The sequence below is a fragment of the Saccopteryx leptura genome, chromosome 9, assembly GCF_036850995.1.
Source record: "Saccopteryx leptura isolate mSacLep1 chromosome 9, mSacLep1_pri_phased_curated, whole genome shotgun sequence".
Classification (NCBI taxonomy): Eukaryota; Metazoa; Chordata; class Mammalia; order Chiroptera; family Emballonuridae; genus Saccopteryx; species Saccopteryx leptura.
This window is the reverse complement of record NC_089511.1, coordinates 76,368,804-76,388,727: the sequence shown is the minus strand read 5'-3', so window position 1 is coordinate 76,388,727 and position 19,924 is coordinate 76,368,804. Positions and strand designations below refer to the sequence as shown.

Genomic DNA, 19,924 nt, shown 5'->3' with positions numbered 1-19,924 from the left:
TGAAGGATCTTTCTGTAGTGGCGCTATAAGTCAACGCCTATAGATAGCAGTAGCATTCCAGACATACACTGTGGCATATTTAACAAAACCAAGGCTGAAGACATTACTTCTGATAAGTCTGAACACTCAATACTCACACCAGCTTTAGATTCTTTCAAAAAGTAAATGTTAGGCACTTACTCAGAAATCCTGTGGAGGGATCACCCCCAACATTAATGGGCAAGTGTTTTCCGCAGGAAGGACCTAATGACCCTTTGACAGCTGGGTCTTAATAAGAGAGAGGGATCTCTGCTGACTCTGACTCTATATTGCTTGTTACATTTAACTAGCGGGCTGATCTGAAGCTTTAAGACTAATGAAAGAATGTCTTTTAAGTCAACTGCTCCAACTCTGTCAGCTCTGCTTGCTGTTTTCATCTCTTTCATGGAAATTAATTTATAATCCAAATCCAGAACAAAACAAACAAAACAACTCCCTTAAAGCAAACTGTTTCACGTACACACAGAAAATCCCTGCGCATGGAAAGCTATTGAATGTATATTTTACAGCATTACTGTGGGGTTCCTTGGCCCTTTAAAATGAGAAAAACTTTAAATCCACTTAAAGGTAATGAATGAAAGCTGCCAGCTGTCTTGGTAATTAAGAGCCACTTATGGAGTAGAGAAGAAATGCTATAAACTAATGCTGTCTACCTTGCTTTAATTATCTATTTCAGCAGCCTCCCCTTCATGAACTTCTTAAATTTAAACAAACATCAACCACATACAGTAGGTGGCAGCAATTACAAAATCATGCTACTCTCTGTAAACCACCCAAAATCTTCAGCATTTTTCTTTATCTACATTTCCAAAATGGCTGCATTCTCAAGAATTGTCTCGATTTTGGATTTTTTTGCTAAAAGGAGAAATGCTTCTGATACATTTCCTGCCCCTCACTATCACTGTAAATAATGCAGAAATATAGAACAAGAACTCCAACCTGACCCTAGAGGGGTACATAACACTGCAGTTTGCATTTTCATGGTTTTAATCTGAATGCCATTATAAAGAATAGGCGTATATTTAACTTTAGATTTTGCTGCAGTCTTCTGACTTATTTGTCTCTTTAACTCATGTTCAAGTGCAAAGAATTTGAATGCAAGCAAGCACCACAAATTTCACAGTCAAACCCCTGATCACACATCATTCGGCTTCACACACAGCCTTCGGAAGCAGTGTGTCAGGAATGCTAACAGTGCCGAATCCAGCCCATAGAGTCCCTGCCCTGTCAATATGGAGAAAAGCTCTGTTGCCAGTTACAAAGGGTGCCCAAATCTCAGAACACAGATAATTGGCACATCCGTCCCCTGCCTTCTAAGTGCTTGGAACATGCTGAGAAATTTACTCGGGCAGCTGGAGGTCCCAGCTCTGTACTCCTGGGGCATAGAGAACCACAGTGCCATGGATGTGGAACTAACCCCCTTTTGTCTATGAGATCCCACAATTAAAAGTCCCCTGCAGTGACTGGCAAATTCCCACTGGTTCTGATCTGAACCCCACAGTAGGGGACAGAAAGCACCCCCCCCAACCTAGCTGAAAGGTTTCTGTATAACCCAAATGGTCAGAAGGTGGTGTGAGCCCTCATATCCCCCACAACAATGAGCAACCTTACCCAGGAAGCACTTGTACTTCTTTCTTCTTTGTTCTGTCTTCTCTTCCCACATCCCTACTCTAGGCTAAGAGGAAGCAGCCAGAATCCCCTCAGAATAGATCTTACACAGCTGTCCATGTTTTTACACCCTGAGGTGGTACACATACACCTTAGCAGGACCCGAGCTGACACTGGTTAGGCTGCTGGAACTGTCAGGCAACCTGAGGGTCTGTGGAGAGCATTTAGAAACCTTTCAGCCCTTGCTATTCCGCCACATGAATGGGCTGTCTCCCGCAACACCCTCTTGGACAGAGTCCGCAGTCTGACTGCCACTGCCACAGAAGAGCCCTGCGCTCCAAGGGTCAGGGGCACACGTACACCGAGCCCACTGGACTTCCACAGCCACTGCCCCCATACTGCCCAGCAAAACACCCAGCAGGCTTTCCGGGATGATCAACCCCGACATCGCAGACTGCACAATGCCAGTGCCGACGTCACTGTGCTGCTGTGCTGCCTGCAGTTTGCTCTCCTCCTCTCTGACCTCATGGAACTCTCAAGGAGCTGACAACAATGAAAGGAACTTACACACGCTGAGAGCCACTTTAGGTTCACAAAGTCTCCTCCTGAAGGAGAAATTCTAGGTTTAAACGGAATCAAGTTCCACAACCAGTATGACCCAGGTAAATTTCTGATTCCTTACTAGTTACGTAAAATCACTTGTAACGCATTAAAATATACAGCTGAGAAGAAAAAGGTGGGTCCAGTCTACTCTAGTCCACTTGTGCACTAGGGTCAGTGGTCGGCAAACTGCGGCCCGCGAGCCACATGCGGCTCTTTGGCCCCTTGAGTGTGGCTCTTCCACAAAATACCACGTGCGGGCGCAAAGGCCAGCTTAGGAGTACCCTAATTAAGTTAATAACAATGTACCTTCCTATATAGTTTAAGTATAAAAAATTTGGCTCTCAAAAGAAATTTCAATCGTTGTACTGTTGATATTTGGCTCTGCTGACTAATGAGTTTGCCGACCACTGCACTAGGTTGATGTAATGTATCATTTCAATTTCACCTGCAACAGGCACTTTCCTTCTAAAACACTGTAGCTGGTGGTGGCATTTCACTACAGTGTGTCCGTAAAGTCATGGTGCACTTTTGACCGGTCACAGAAAAACAACAAAAGACGATAGAAATGTGAAATCTGCACCAAATAAAAGGAAACCCTCCCAGTTTCTGTAGGATGATGTGGCAGATGTGCGCATGTGCAGATAATGATGTAACACCGTGTATACAGCGGAGCACCCCACGGCCATGCCAGTCGAGATGTGGACGGTACAGAGGAAAGTTCAGTGTGTCCTGTGGCTCGCTAAATTCGAATTCGTGACCAAAGTGCAATGTGAATATCGGCGTGTTTATAACGAAGTGCCACCACATAGGAATAACATTACTCGGTGGGATAAGCAGTTAAAGGAAACTGGCAGTTTGGTGGAGAAACCCCGTCCTGGTAGGCCATCAGTCAGTGACGAGTCTGTAGAGGCTATACGGAATAGCTACCTAAGGAGCCCTTAAAATCTGTGCATGAGCCCATATCAAACTGCACTGAATAGGTATGAAACTGGGAGAGTTTTCCTTTTATTTGGTGCAGATTTCACATTTCTATCGTCTTTTGTTGCTTTCCTGTGACCGGTCAAAAGTGCACCATGACTTTACGAACACACTGTATTTTGGCCTTCACGAAATGCTTTAAAGAATGTATTTCTTGCCATCTTTTGTTTCCTTCTACTTTTTATAGGCTTCTCAAATCATACTACTATGTAGCCCACTGACAGAATTTTTGGTAAGAATGTTTAAGTAATTATAGAGATGTGGTGGTTTAAGTTAGAGCTCTTGAATTTAACTTACCAAAAAGATTCCAAAAAATTGATCTAAGATGCAGGGAAATAAAAAGCACTTAACTTGGGAGCCAGTGTATTTATCCTGAAGAATCTGAAACAAGTATAATACACCCCTGGTGAACAGATTCCCATGGTGCTCTAACACCTTTTCTAACTCAGCGTCCTTCCAGTCAGAAAACCTGAACTATCCCCAGGGAAACCTGGCTGTTCAGATCGAAAACAAAGTGATGTTTGAAGGATAAACCTCAGGAGCTGCCGTATAATTAATAGCTGGTGAAATTATTCCCTCTAAACTGTCTGTGAGCCAGAGGTGCTGGTGAACCACATCTACTCTGCAATCCGGAGACTTGTAATTGAAAGCCGCCTGGCCCAGAAACCCGCACCCATTCAACTAGCTTGACATTAGTGAAAGCTGGCTTCCTCTTTTGTTTCAGTGGAAGGTGAGGTCTGAGTTTTAGTGCATGGACCACATACTTAATTAAAAAGATTATCATGGTGTTTGCATAAAGGTTAGATAAGAACAATGGGATTCCCATTGCAAAAGTTAAGCATTTCTATGCTTTACCACATGGGACTTAAAATTCCCCTCACCTCTGTTAAGGCTGACCTACTTGTTGTAAGAGAATCAGTTGTCATGTTAAACCAGCCCCATCTCTTGTGTTTGAAATGGTAACTCCCTCTTCAGGGGAGAGAAAGTGGTGGGGTGTTGCCTTTCTGTAAACAGATCCATAAACTAAAGAAGGAACAATCTAGACAAGGTCAAGATTTGTTTTTGCAGACCTAATTCCCAAATTAATTGAACTCCCAGAATATTAACTGCAAGGTTAACCCTTTTAAAATATGAAACATTCCTTCCTTTTAAACTAGTAATATTTCAGGACTCTGGACTGGACCAGAAGTGAGATAATGTTCTCAAGCAAGGTGTGGACAAGGAAAAGGATTTACTCGCACCTGGAACCAAACCATATGAACTTCCTCAAATACAAAAGTGTAAACTTTGGCAAGGTACTCGCAACTCCCATCTGTCTGGATTATGTGTCTGGGGTAAGTAGCTGCTTTTAGGAGGAACATAATCTTCAAGGATTACACACCTTTCATCAGACACCTGTTTAGTTCAGTGAACCCGGCTGAGAGGTTTCTATCAGTAGATAGCACTGGGTTTGCGAGCCTGGGAACTGACACCAGGCCAGGGGTTTATGGCAGCCCTCGAGCAAAGGAAATCCGATGGCTCTACCCACATATCTCATGATTACAAAGGAAATTCACTGGCCTACACTCATCTGTTATAACATCTAGGGTTAAGCAGCTCTGTGACCAAGTGGATGAATGGCATGCAATCAGTTTAAATAGAGATAAATGAACTTGACAGATGATTTGTATCTCCTTGCTGATATTTTGTGGTGATTTTGCAATTACTGTAGTTTAAAAAGGAAGCTGAACCTTAGCCTTCCCACTTTTTTTCAGAGAAAAGGAATGTTCTAAGTGGCCTGTATCTGCCTGAATTCTTACTGCTTGCCCTTTATTAAAAGATATAGATGCCTTCTAGCAAAAATGCAAATTTTGAATTTTTTTAGATTTTATCTATTTTAAGAGATTGATTTTGAAAATATGGAAGTTTGAGACATCGCTCCCATAATTCTATGGGCTTAAAGTAATTATATAATATATAGAATAAATATTACTTGACTTCTCAACAGACTCTCAGTTCACTTCCTACAGACCAGTGGTTTTCAGAGGCAGTGGTGGGCAGACCTGCAGTATCAGCATCACCTGGGAACCTGGCAGAACTGCAAGTTCTCAGACCTACCAATCAGAAATTCTGGGGGCAGGACCCAGCACTTATGTGTAACAAGCCCTCAGGTGACTGATGCACGAGTTTGAGGAGCACTGCTGCAAACTGCTATGGAGCCGCTAGCTTTGATGAGGATGGGGAAGCTGCCCTGTGGTGTAGGAGAGCCTCAGATATACAGTGGGACTGAAGCATCTCAGTCAGAACTCGCCCAGCTACTTGGTGGTGAAGAACTGGGGGCAGGAACCTCTGAAGCCCAACCAGACTTGAAATATAGCTGGAGATCACCGAGTTGCTGAGTGGCTTTGTCCACAGGTTCTGTGCCTGTGCTTGTGAACCTTCGTTGTACAAATAATCACCTGCTACAATTGAAGGTCTGGGGGTGGGGCCTGAGGCTCTGCATTTAGAACAAGTTCCTACACCATGAGCCACACTTGAATAGCAAAGGTTTTCATATTAAAACCCATTATGTGCTAACATAATTTTTATGGAAAAAATTACATTTTCTAAAAAACAAAAAAATTAGTGAGAACAGTACTGTCACATTTTGGCAAATCTCTTTAATATCTGGCTTAATTGAAAACAGCTACATTCTTACAGCTGTTTTGGTATTCAGTCTGTTGTGATATCACAGGTCATGAAATTTCTTGAAAACTCCACTGCAAACTCATAAGAGAAGGAGATACAAAGAGTATCTTAGTATTATTTTGAAAAGAGTTGTGACTTAGCAGACTCCCTAAAAGGGCCTTAGGGACCTCCAAGGGTCCCTAGACCATACTTTCAGACCATCTGCATTAAATAAAAGATGAGAATAATTTTTAAAAGCTGGGCAACAAGGCCACAGGTATTATAAAACATTATAGCATTTATTGAATACAGTATGGCAATCTGAAGCACTACAGGTTGGTGAAGAGCAAGGGTTCTAGAGCCAGACTGTTTGGAATGAAATCCAGAGTCCACCATGTACTAGCTGTGTGACCCTGGGCAAGTTACTTAACCTCTCTGTGCTTCAGATCCCCTGTCCATAAAATGTGGAGAATAATCATACTTATTTGTGAGGATTGTTGTAGTAAATGAATTCATACAAACTATGAATACTGCTTTGCATATTACAAATACACTATAAAAGTGCTAGGTATTATTACTAGTCAAAATATTGAATAAATAAAATCTCAAAGTGATCATTTGGGTGACTGAGTATCTTTTATGTAGGGGAAAGAAAAAAACTTTAGACAGAAGAAAAGAGGCTGACACCACTCTACAGTCAGACTGCGAAGAGCTACCTTGCTTTCAGTTTTGCCTGAGGCACCTGAAAGCCACTCCATTCACTCCACTGCCTCAGACAGAAGTTCTCTCCGTCCATGCCCCACCTCCAAGCTAACCACCCAAGTATAAATTTAATTAAAGGAAGAAGCCATGAAAAATTTTATATACACAGAGCCTCAGGAATAATCTCAAGAAACTGGTGACTGAAAGTTCCCAGCAAACACTGTTCTGTGTCCCACAAATTCCCTTTGGTCCTTATGATCTTAAAGGACTACCCTCACGGGATAGCAAGCATCACACCACAATAACAATGACTGCTTGAGGGCTTCAGCAGAACCCAGAGACAGTCCCAGGACAGATGAAACAAAGACCCAAATATTCTAGAAGACCCAAGGATGTCCCTGGGAAAATGGCCCGAGCCAGTCAAACCCAGAGAATGGAGACAGTGGGTCTTTGGGGAAGGAAGGCTGGCTGCCCTGGGTCATGCAACAGTCTGTTTCTCTAAGCCTCCTTTTTCTGCTCTCCCTTCTCAAAGATCCCATGAGCTCCTGGCTCCAGTGTTGAGTTCTTCTTCCTCAAGGATGTGCAAGGGTCACTGGTCTTTCTTTCTGAACTTCCACCTTCCATGCCCTCAGCCTGCCCCAAGTCCATGTGGGAGAGGATGGTATTCCTTCAACTCCCCCAAGGGGAAGGTGTACAGCAGGGGCACGAGGCCCCGCTGTTGCGGGACACACACATGCACACACCAACAGACCAGGTGAGTTCCATGGCTCTGTGGGCAGGTGTGGACTTGCTGAGGGGTGGTCATTCTGTGTGTCAGTCACCCAGAGAAAAGCTAGGTGCTTATATGAACCCACAAAAATGAATTCATAAATAAGGCATCAATGGCAGGAATGGAGACTCTCCTCCCTGTGCAGCAACCTTGTGTCGAGGAGGTTAAACGTCTGCACAAGAGCTCCTAGCTGTGGCAACCAAGCCAGAGATGCACCCCTGTGAGACAGCCACAGGCTAAAGATGAGTCAGTGGTATTTTTTATAATCGATAACGTAATCGATGAGAATATCTCTTTATTTCTCCTTTTTCAATCCTCTAATCTACTCCAGTGGTTCTCAGCCCCAGCTGCACATTAGAATCACATAGGGGTTTTTAGAAACCCTGGACATCTATATCCCACCTAATCTCAACTCTTACCGATCTCAGGCCAGTCTGGGTTCAGATGTATCACGGGTTATGTTAAGCAAAGGGTCTTGGGGACTCTGCCCTGGTCAGAGTGTTAAATGGAGGTGCAGCACCAATCGCCTTTCTGCAGTCTGCCGCCCCAAAGGCTGTGGTGGGAGCAGAGGAGCCTGACGGGAGACCGAGTGGGTGAGTCTGGGGAAATGGAGATATCAGAGTCGAGGCCACGGAGGAGATGCCCCTCAGTAAACAGAGCTCTGTGAGGTTTACCTTAGATTTCACAGAGGCTTCATTTATTTAAACACTTAATGAAGGACTATTTGTTTACGTGTGGCATGTCACCACACCAGCAAGGTCCTGTTCTGGTGTATTAGAGGAATATAATTTTGCTTTCTACAAAGATGACCATGTATGACATAGATTTGGTCTCTCAATTTTCTTGTTAGAAAAATGAAGCATGTCTGACAAGGATAAAATGATCACAGAATAAGAGATGCTGCACTTTGTCAATGGCACTTATTCCCCAAACTACAGTCATTAGGGTAAAGCAAGGATTTTAAAAAATATCTTTCCTTAGATATGTTTGGGAAGTAACCAAGAGTCTTCATGAAGCCCACTGCCTATCACAAATCTAAGAGAAGCTCTGTTTCATCACTGGAGGCATTCCTCGTTAGGTAACGGTAAATATCAGCACCATGGCCTTCGAGTGACAGCAATTCAGAAAATGTTAGAATAACGCCTTCTTTTACCTTTTTTGATTTTCCACAGTTCAAATCACTTTTAAATTCTGCAAAATTATCGTAAAAACTAACAACAAAAATTTTTTTTAAGATTAATAATTTGGCATTTTACAATTATTTCCTGTTATAATTATTGGTGATTTGATCTAAAAAACTATTTCAGAAACTAATTTAATTCTTCCAAGTTTAAAACTGGATGACAGTTTCACATTTAAGTTACAAAATCCTGGTGATAAGAATTTACCATTAAAAAGTTACAACATTTTAAACACAGCATTAAGCACATGCATACTTCAAATACAACATCTGCTCCAAGCAATTACCTGCAAGTTCTTACAATGCTTCACCTGTAAGACTGCTCTCCTACTGCTAAAGTTTTCCTTAAATAAAACTACTAAAAGCAAAAACTGGAGTGCTTTTGCCCACTTTTATAGGTCTGAAGCTCTGTGGGGGCAGCTGAGATAGTTCATTCGAATACCTAGTCACCTGGTCTACCCTCCCCCAGCAGCTGGAGTGGGAGCATTTACTTCAGCGTGGACACCGCCCCTGGTTTCAGAACCAAGCTCGGGAAGACAGGTCAATTACAAGAGCCATGTGCCTTCCCACTCACTCTCCCACAGCCCCCTGAGTACTTGTGTGTCTGTCTGTGCAGGTAGACCAGCTAGAATTTTCAAAAACAGGTCAAAGTAGCTGTAATCCCAATCCTGGGTGATGAGTTTTTACACAGCAATAATGAACAAAACTGGGGAAATATAAAACCAAGATTTTCCTTTGTTTTCAAAGTACATTTCAAAAGGCAATTTGTCGGTCTTTGAGATAACTTCCTAAATCAAAGAACAGTCCTGTCTCCCAATCTGACTGATCAACTAATGTTGAAAATAAAAAGTAGAGAAACTATTTCTAGTCCTCAGGTCAGCTAAAGAAACAGTCCTATCCACTCATCTGCAGAAATGAAAAATTTCTCTTTTCAGTCATTTTTTGTCTCCCATAAGCTTCCAAGCAGCATTTGGGTAAAAAGCCCCTGGCATTAAATAAATGGTGGTGTCCCCACAGGGTTACTGATGAGCGCATTTTGACAGACAAGCAGCACACATATAGGATGGGGTAAAATGAGGTGTTCAATTAAGAGACAAGCTGGTTGCTAGTGGAACTGGAGTCATGCAAGTATCTAGCCTTTAATCCTATAGGAATCTTAAAGTCCAAATTGGCTATAGTTAGATGTTAGCTGTTGGAAAAACAAAATCATATAAAATATCACTAGCGGCATTAAAAGATATCAATTACTATCTCTTGAGTTAGTAGGTAATACTTTTCTCAAAGTCCACAATTTAGACAGGATCCCTAATACTGGCAGTACTTAGAGTTGAGACTTCAATAACAATACATTAATATTAGAACACCTTTTGTCATAATACACCAACATTATCCCTGTGATCCTGTGTGGTCACTATTAATCAAAGAATCTTCCTTCAACTTTCAAAGGACTGGAGCTTTAGTAGTGTATATGACAGTTGAGTGCCTACCATGTTGTAGGCACTTTTCCAGTTAGATTGTATACAGACACTCTATTTTCCAAATTTAATAAGAAAAAAAGCTCTGGGAGTTTAATTTGTTAACAAGTATGCAACTGCTAAACACAAGAACCACAAACTACGTAAATATCCGGAACTCAGATATATTAACAGCTAAAGTTCATTTTTTAAGAATCAATTCAATATGCTACATGCAAGCAATCAATCATACTGCAATCATCATTTACAAATCAAAGTACAACGCATATACTCACAGGGGCATACTGACAACCAGGTGGAAGTGTTTGATTACGGATGAGCAGATCGAAACTGTAAATTATGTAACTGTCTTTGTAATTACCCTGCTTGAGAACCAAAAGAAACTTCCTGTATAATTTTGCAGGAGAATGGAGACTGAGATACAGAATTGCTTTTTGGTTGGTCTTAACCCTTCAACAGCTATTTAATTATGTGTGATGAGGTCAAAGAAAGTTTATGCTTAATTTATGAAAAATTGGCAGGGAGCTATTTCAAAGTAATCCTCTGAAAAGCTCCAGATTATAATGAAACCTGATGAGTTCTCTTCCTCTTCAAGAAAGATTTATCTAAATTATTTGGTAAAATAAACAACATTTAAAACAAATTCACAGGCGTCATTCATTTTATTTCCTTTCTAGAAACATTCATTATGGTCTGCAAGTTTTTAACTGGATGCAACTGAAAAGCTGTGGGGGTAGAAGGCTGTCAGAGTCCTCATATGCATCTTCTGCTTTGGTAGGGGAAAAAATCTCATTAAGTTCCTTAAATTCATGGGGAAAAGCTCCGACACTGGGCAAACCACAGGGCAGGACTTCTAATCTGCGAACAGAGATTCATCCTAAGAAGAAGGAAGCCTATTTTGCAATAATCAGCAGAATCTCATTTCAGCATATTCCAAGACATTCTAGCCTTTTTCTTTCCCTTTCTTAAAATATAACTATTTTTTTTTACAGGGACAGAGAGTCAGAGAGAGAGAGATAGATAGGGACAGACAGACAGGAACAGAGAGAGATGAGAAGCATCAATCATCAGTTTTTTGTTGCGATGTTATTCACTGATTGCTTTCTCATATGTGCTTTGACCGCGGGCCCTCAGCAGACCGAGCAACCCCCTGCTTCAGCCAGCGACCTTGGGTCCAAGCTGGTGAGCTTTTTGCTCAAACCAGATGAGCCTGTGCTCAAGCTGGCGACGTCGGGGTCTCGAACCTGGGTCCTCCGCATCCCAGTCCAATGCTCTATCCACTGTGCAACAGCCTGGTCAGGCTTAAAATATAACTTTTAACACCTTTTCTGCAAGCACTGTTTCTAGTGCCTAAAGATCTATCCCCAAAATGAGAACTACTGAATATTCACCATTCCAGGGAGAAGGAAGGGCAATTTCCAACACTTACAACACCTGCCAGTATTGCTTTCCCTCATTTTGGATGGATGGATGGGAGGGAAGGGGGGGGAAGGAGGGAGGAAGGAAGGAAGTGGGGGAGGGGAGGGGAGGGGAGAGGAGAGGAGGGGAGGGGAGGGAAGGAGAGCGGAGGGAGGGAGGGAAGGAGGGAGGGAAGCGGAGAAATAGAAAACAAACAAGAAAAGTGCAAATATTATAGTCTTTCTCTATCTCTTTGGCCTCTCTTCAGTCCACCACTAATTCTGCACAAACATTCCTTGTCTGAATCCTCTATTTTATTGCCACTTTGTTAACATACAACCCTTAAACCAGGGGTCCCCAAACTACGGCCCGCGGGCCACATGTGGCCCCCTGAGGCCATTTATCCGGCCCCCGCTGCACCTCCAAAAGGTGCACCTCTTTCATTGGTGGTCAGTGAGAGGAGCACAGGATCCATCCTCATCCTGTGCTTCGGGAGTACTGTATGTGGCGGAGCCACAAAGCGCAGCATGGCTCACGTACAGTACTACTTCCGGTGACGTGGGATGCACGCATCACGGCTCCAGAAGCGCGTCATATCACCTGTTACGGCTAGCAGTGACAAATATGGAACCGGACATTGACCATCTCATTAACCAAAAGCAGGCCCATAGTTCCCATTGAAATACTGGTCAGTTTGTTGATTTAAATTTACTTGTTCTTTATTTTAAATATTGTATTTGTTCCCATTTTTTTTTTACTTTAAAATAAGATATGTGCAGTATGCATAGGGATTTGTTCATAGTTTTTTTTATAGTCCGGCCCTCCAACGGTCTGAGGGACAGTCAACTGGCCCTCTGTGTAAAAAGTTTGGAGACCCATGCCTTAAACTGTATTTCTCTAGGTTTAAGAGTGGACACATAATTTACAGGAATGCTATTCTCTAATGGACTAGTAGACTCAGTACGAGGATATGATTCTAGTAAATTTCAGTACATTTCCTTCACATGAAATTGGTTCTGTGAAGTCTGACATGGAACTGATACCAGTACACCAAATACCCACGTACTCACACTTTGATCTTAAAGCAGGAAAGGTATCTGATGATGGCTGGATGTGTTTGTAAATTACAAAGAGAAGAGCTCTTTAAACAGGCCAAACACTCAGGTGGAACTCAGGGTCATCATAAAGACCACCCCAGTTGCTCTGTTTGTTCCAACAACAGTAGCCAAGTAGGTAGGCATTGTAACTCCCCTCACTCCCATCCCTGTCCTGAGGTCATTGGATCTTCCTGGCCTAGATGTAAAGTCTGTGTGTAGATATTGGGGGGGGGGGGGGGGGGTTGCACTCAGGAGGCAGCCATCTTTTGTATATGAAAAGGTCCTTTGTCCACTTCTCCCCATTCCTGGAGGTGAAGGTCCCCAAGAGAGGGTACAGGGAGAATTAACAGTCCTTTTCTTACCTGCTTTCAAGAAAGGTCCCTAATTTCCAGAACTTACGAATATGTTACCTTATATGGGCACAGGGTTGCAGATGTGCTTAAGGACTCTGAGATGGGGAGGTTATCCTGGATGATCCAGGTGGGTCCCAGGTAATCACAAGCATCCTCCCAAGTGGAGGCAGCAGGGTCAGAATCATGGGTGATGTGACCATGGAAGCAAGAAGATGGAGTCACAGAGGAAGGAGCCATTAGCCAAGGGATGCTGGCATTCTCTAGGCACTGGAAAAGGCAAGGAAATATTCTCCCCTAGAACTTCCAAAAGGAGACAGCCCTGCTGATCCATTTTAGATTTTTGATATCCAGAACTGTATGAGATTAAATTTGTTGTTTTCAATGAATAAGAAAATAAATAAATAAATGAACGCATTACTAATATAATGACACCAATAAATCAAAAAAAATTTCCACTTTTAATAGTCATAAAAATCTAGGGTCTAAGTCAGTTATCATAAGGCATGACTTCCCATTTCAAGACTGTCATTTTGTTCAAAAACAACAAAAATAAAACATAGGTAAAGAAAACTATGCCAAACAAATATACAGTTTAATGGATTATTATAAAGTAACTACCCTGGTAACCACCACCCAGGATTAAGACCTAGAAGTTTGTCCTCTACCCCCCAAACTTTCCATCTGTCACATCCCAATCACCCTTCCTTCTTCCTCCTAAGTAAACACTACTCTGACTTTTTCAGTAACACACCCCAGACACTACAGTCTATATCTGTTAAGTTTCTTTTAATCTATGGGTTCCATCCTCTACCCCTTTCTTTTCCTTATAATTTATCTGCCGATGAACTGGGGCCATTTGTCCTATAGCATGTCCACAGTGTGGAGTTGGCTGACTGCATACTCGCAGTGCAGTGCAATTTGTTCATCTTTCCTCTGTGTTTCTGCAAAATGGCAGCTGGATCCAGAGGCTTGATCAGATTTGGGCTGATCCTTTGGCAAGACTACAGGTTGTGGTATGCTCCTTCATCAGGAAGCATGTAATTTTTGGTCATCCCCCTTTTTGCAATGTTTGCTGCTGTTAATGTTCAATGTTCACATCCACTAATTTATGTGCGAAATTGCAAAATAGTAATGTTTTAATTCTATCATTTTATTGTATTTTTAAAGATTCTATATATTGATTTTAAAAAGAGGAGAGGCACATACAGACAGAGAGAGAGAGAAAGAGAGAGAGAAGGAGAAAGGCAAGGGGGAAGAGTAGGAAGTATCAACTCATAATTGCTTCACTTTAGTTGTTCATTGTTTGCCTGTCATATGTGCCTTGACCCAGGAAGCCCAGGGTTTCAAACCAGCGACCTCAGTGTTCCAGGTCGAGGCTTTATCCACTATACCACCACAGGTCAGACAATTCTATCATTTTAATGTCATTTGTTAGCTAGAATATACTCATAAAAATGCTTCCCCTCATTTATTATTTGATTACCTAGTGGTACAGTCCACACAGGAAACACAGTTTAATTGCTTCATTTACCAGTATGCAAGGTAATGAATTGGTTCCTAGCATCTAAATTTGTTTTTAAATATCATTATGAACATGTAAGTTTATATATATGATGAGTTTCAATCAATTGTAATTGTTATTTTTTTAAGAGTTTTCCTTCTTTTCCATTTTTTAAAAATTTATTCATTTTAGAGAAGAGAGACAGAGAGAGAGACAGAAAGAAGGGGGGGAGGAGCAGGAAGCATCAACTCCCATATGTGCCTTGACCAGGTAAGCCTAGGGATTTGAACTAGCAACCTCAGCGTTCCAGGTCGACACTTTATCCACTGTGCCACCACAGGCCAGGCATTATTATTTTATTTCTTGTCCAGTTGGAGCTTCTTCAAGTTGAATCCTGAGTCCTTAATAATTTTTGCCTCTCTGCTGTATAGTACAAAAAGAGGGAACAAACCTTTTTACAGAACAAATTCTCTACATTTTAAATGATTCAATTTGACCCCCAAAAGGACATATGCAAATATATTGTGTCAAGTCAGATCTACCTGTACTACATTTTCTCAAGATTTCAGCAAGTTTTTTCAATTACTTTTTACTGTCTACAACTGCTGTGTAGACTAACGGCAGAATGAAGTGATCACTCCCCAGCCTTCCTGTCCTATGACACTCCTCAGTCCAGGCCACCATCACATTTTATCTGAATATTGCAGTCATATTAGCACTGTTTTCTTAGTTCCAGTCTTACACCCCCTCTACATAAATGTTTTCATAAATGCTACGGTCTTGGGACCTGGATTCCCCAGACTGCTGGGATACAAATCCTGATCTCACTTCTTACTGTCTGATGGGCAAATTATATAATCTCTCTGTGTCTCAGTCTCCATACCTAAAATGTTTATCATGAGGATTAAGTGAGTTACTACATATAAATCACTCTAATAGTATTTGGCGCTTAGTAAGAAGACAATATTGACCTGCTATGATTTTCTTAAAACAAAACAAAACAAAAAAACCTTTCAAATGTACAATCTCAGTGCACATTTTTTTCAATATAGACAAATGGGTCACATGCAAAACTAAATTACTAATCCAGTCAACTATTTTAAGTGCTTTACAAACATTAACTTAAAATAATTTTGTTGAAAAAAGGAGCTCCTCTATTATGTTATTAATCCAGAGCAGGACTCAATATAAATAATTATAAAACAGAGGTTTCTATATTAGTATACATAAAAATGTAGCACTAATATTAGAGTAAAAATATTAACCACAACCTACAGGGACAAAAAAAGGATTCCTAACTAGCACTTTCCTAACAATTCTAAACAAAGTAAAGAAAAGCTTCTGGTTTACCCAAACAAATCAATATAAAAATACTATCTTACAACTACCTGAAATGATAAATGTGTCGTTCAGAAACACTATTACGAGAAGAAGTTTTTACCTTAGAATATTCTATGTCAAACATAATGTCTACAATAAGCTGGAAAATATGTTTAAGGAGAATATAGTTCCAAAAACAGGTATAGCACTAATTTCAACCAATCAGAACGGTACCTTTCTGGATCTTATGTTAATAATGGAAAAGCGCTTCCCTTGCATACATCTAACAGGGAAAATGGAAAAGAGAGCTGGAAGCACTTCCTTCTCTACACTGCATGTACCTCTCGCACGCAGCCTCGCCTGGCTGGGATGGATCTTCTGTGCTAGACCGTCCACTTCCCTGTGGGCAAGGACTGAGTCATTTATCCTTACAGTCTCCTCTCCTAGGCTGACCCTGGCACAACCTATGTAAAGCATGTTTATTGAAGAAGGGGCGAAGGAATAAATAAGTGAAAAAAACAAAGACTGAGAGGAGATCTGAGACCTAGCACCAATTCTGCCATAAGCTAGAGGGGATGAATCTGGTAGGAGTTGTCAGAGATGCAAAAAAGAGGATGGACTAGACTGCCTGCTCACTTATTCATTTACTTCCTCACCAAACCTTTCCTGGGCACACCCACGACGTACCTGGCTCTGTGCTTGGAGGTTGCCCAAGGCATCATGCAATGCTGAAGGTTAGGTTTCTAATACTAATTATATGAATGAAATTTGCCCAGTAGTGGGTTTCATATGACCCACTGCAAATTCTGGTCAATGTTAGAAACCCAAAGAGACAAAAAATCTGTGGGGAAATAAAGTCCACCTGTATTGCAAAACTTGAAGAAATTCTGAGCTATGTAAGACATAAACAGTAGCTGCAGATGTATGTTTCGTATTTACAGTGTTTTCATTGAAGCCATGAATACAAATTCTTCTGTAAGAGCTACTTATTTATGACTGGCTTAGTTCAAAAAGAAGATACATAAATAAAATGTTAGCTGCACAGCTTCATACAACTCGTTTCAATGTGTTGAGTAACAGTCAACCTCCAAATAAATCAAAGAGAGCTCAATTTTCAACCTGATGTTATCTTTATCATATTAAAATAAATTATACTTCAGCCCAATGCAATGAAAACAGTCATGACAAGGCTTTTAGTACAACATATTATAAGAAAATAAGGAAAAATAGCTATTTTCCTTATTATATTAAACTATAATTTTATTAAAATATGTCATCATTATACTTGATTACTCAGGTCAAAACATGTCTTCCAAAACCCAGGAAAGTCTGAGGATACAGCTGCTGGTCCTATCTGCTAACAAGTGTCATGATGGAACTGGGCGGAAGGGTTCCTGTCTGAGAAAAGGCTACGAAGGACTCAAGCACCATTTCAAAAGCATAACGTATTATTCTTTAATGACTGCCTTGACTGCGCTCACCCAGGGAGAACAGCTGCTGGGAAAGCTATGCAAAGAGAGCAGCTTTCTTGACAGTTTCTTAAGACTAAAGTTAGACTTTTCCTTCTAAAATAAATGTATGAGGAAATAAATTATCTGATAAAACTAAGGAAAAGATAAGTGTCTCTTCAACCAACTGTGTATAAATGTGAATTCTGTCACGGTTCTCTTTTCTCTGCCCAGGGTTGGTAGTAGATAATGGCAATCTTCTTCCTGATTGAAACTTAAAAGATTCTAGGATACAGGCTGCACTTGAGCAAAAATGCCAGACCTTAAAAGAAGGCAGGCACACCTGACATCATTTGGAAGTAAGTGCACCACAGCTGGTTATGTTCTAATAAAATTCTTTTTCCTATGAATCACATGTGAGAAGAGAAAGTACATTAAGCAAACTCTTCCGATGATAATTCATTCAATAGTTATTCAATAAATAATAAGAACCTACTAAGTGCCAAGCTCTTCTGGGAAATGAGAATGAAGAGAACAGTCTCTACCCCATGAAGCTCACTTCTGGTGAAGGAGATAAACAGTAAACAATAAATATATAAAGGTCATATGACACTTTCTAAATGCCTTTGCACTTGCTCTGCCTAGGACATTTTTAATGGTCAGTGCCACGGAAGAAAGAGAACACTATTAAGTAAAAAGTGGATAAGGAGGTAGATACCACAAGTCAAATTCATAGCCTGAGGCTATGAATTCATCAACCTGAGGCAGGTTGGCTCAGTGGTAGAGCATCCGCCTGGCGTGTGGAAGTCCCAGGTTTGGTTCCCAGCCAGGGCACACAGAAGAAAAATCCATCTGCTTCTCCACCCTTCCCCCTCTCCTTTCTCTTTCTCTCTCTTCCCCTCCTACCGCCAAGGCTCCACTGGAAAAGTTGGCCCAGGCCCTGAGGGCAGCTCTGTGGCCTCCGCCTTAGGTACAAGGATGGTTCCAGCTGCAAGGGAGTGACGCTCCAGATGGGCAGAGCATCGCCCCCTGGTGGGCATGCTGGGTGGATCCTGGTTGAGCACTTGCGGGAGTCTGTCTCTCTGCCTCCCCACTTTTCTCTTAAGAAAAATAAAAAAAAATTTTTTTTTTAAATTTATAGCTTCATTTGATTTGCTTATCTCCTGACAGGGGGTTGGAGAATTTCAGTTATACAGCATGTCCCCAAGAGACACTGTCATAGGCCCTCAAAACACCCTTGATGCTTGGCTTATGGGGCTCATACGTAGGGGGAATATTTACACTGTAGTGCCCCCAATAGAGAGTTTATGCCTTAAGTGAGCACTTCATGACCTCTATTCCATCATGGGTAAAACAGAATTCACATGTCTTACGGGATAAAAGGAAGACACTGCTCAGGGTGAGGCACCTGAGCTCTGGCCACCCTGGGGCTGAAGCATCATCTAGGCCCACCTGTCCCCACTGTTGAGTCACTCACTGCAAGTGCAGCCCTAAGTCAATGACAGCAGTGCAGACATGCCCCGAGACCCGTGCCAGAGCAACGGGTGACTCGCCAGGGCCTGTCCGGAGGGGATCCAGTTCCTGGGGAGAATCTGCTCACCCACGTGTTACACTCAGTTTGCCCTCTGAGAGAAGCTGGGGACTCCTGCACAGTTTCGGTTCCTTAGTGTTTACCAACAGGAAAAGAATGGCTTGCTGGGCCCAACCAACCCAATTCCTAAATTAAAACTCCTTCTTTCGACAGCAGACAGGCCAGTCAGTATCAAATATTTATTAAAAAAACCCCAAAAACCCTAAATAATTTCCAGGTAGGATGAAACCACTCTAAATCTCTGCTTAAAAATACTTGTTTTACTTAAATTGTGTTTTGAAATGTTTGTAGGTGGAAGCTCTCTTAAAGTAGTTTATTGAAGGCAGATTGTTAAAACTGAAAGTTGCTAGCTGGAACCTGAACTACTGTGAAGTGTATCCCTGTATTTAGATATCATAGGTATCATTTTAGCCAGTAGCAAGCTTCTAAGACATGGAGGGGAGATGCTTTCTTTGGGAGAGTGCACCCGACTAGCCTCACAACACTATACTCTCCTAGGCAGAGATAAAGTATGTGGCTTTCCTTTTTTCTTTCTTTTTTTTATTCAGTAAGAAGAGAGGAGGCAGAGACAGACTCCTGCATACATCCCAGCTGGGATCTGCCCAGCAAGCCCACTAGGGGGCAATGCTCTGTCCATCTGGGGCATTGCTCCATTGCTCAGCAACTGAATTCTTCTTAGCACCTGAGGCAGAGGCCATGGAGCCATCCTCAGCACCTGAGGCCAACTCGCTCCAATCGGAGCCGTAGCTGCAGGAGGAGAAGAGAGAAAGAGAGAGAGAGAAGCGAGAGAGGGATGTGGGAGAAGCTTTTCCTATGTACTCTGATCGGGAATTTAATGCAGGACATCCAGACAGTGGATGGTAGGTCGACGCTCTACCACTGAGCCAACCAGTTAGGGCAGTATGTGGCTTTTCCTCTAATTCTGCTTGATGGACCTAAAAGGGCAGAGAAGAAGGGGACAGGACAGAGAGAAGATGCTTTTTCTTCCTAAGTGGTGCTTCCTCAAAGAAATCAGCAAAGAGCTATAGAGGTCAAAGGAAAGACACTGATCTGTAGGACCAGAAGTGAGGAAGAATGAAGGTGTAGAAAATTATACCAGTTACTTCTCATGGAAAAGGAACTAAGATATTAAATTGTACCCAGAAGCATCTTCCCTGGAAAGTTTACTGTATAGCTTATTTTTAAAATCTGGTTGCATGTGTGGGTGTCGTTTTTA

General features: G+C 41.7%; 1 protein-coding gene across 7 annotated transcripts in view; it reads right to left on the bottom strand.

The window, feature by feature from the left end:
- Positions 1-19,924, bottom strand: part of KAT6B (lysine acetyltransferase 6B) — a 207,508-nt gene that overhangs the window by 11,786 nt on the left and 175,798 nt on the right. The gene's annotated exons all lie outside the window — the stretch shown is intronic.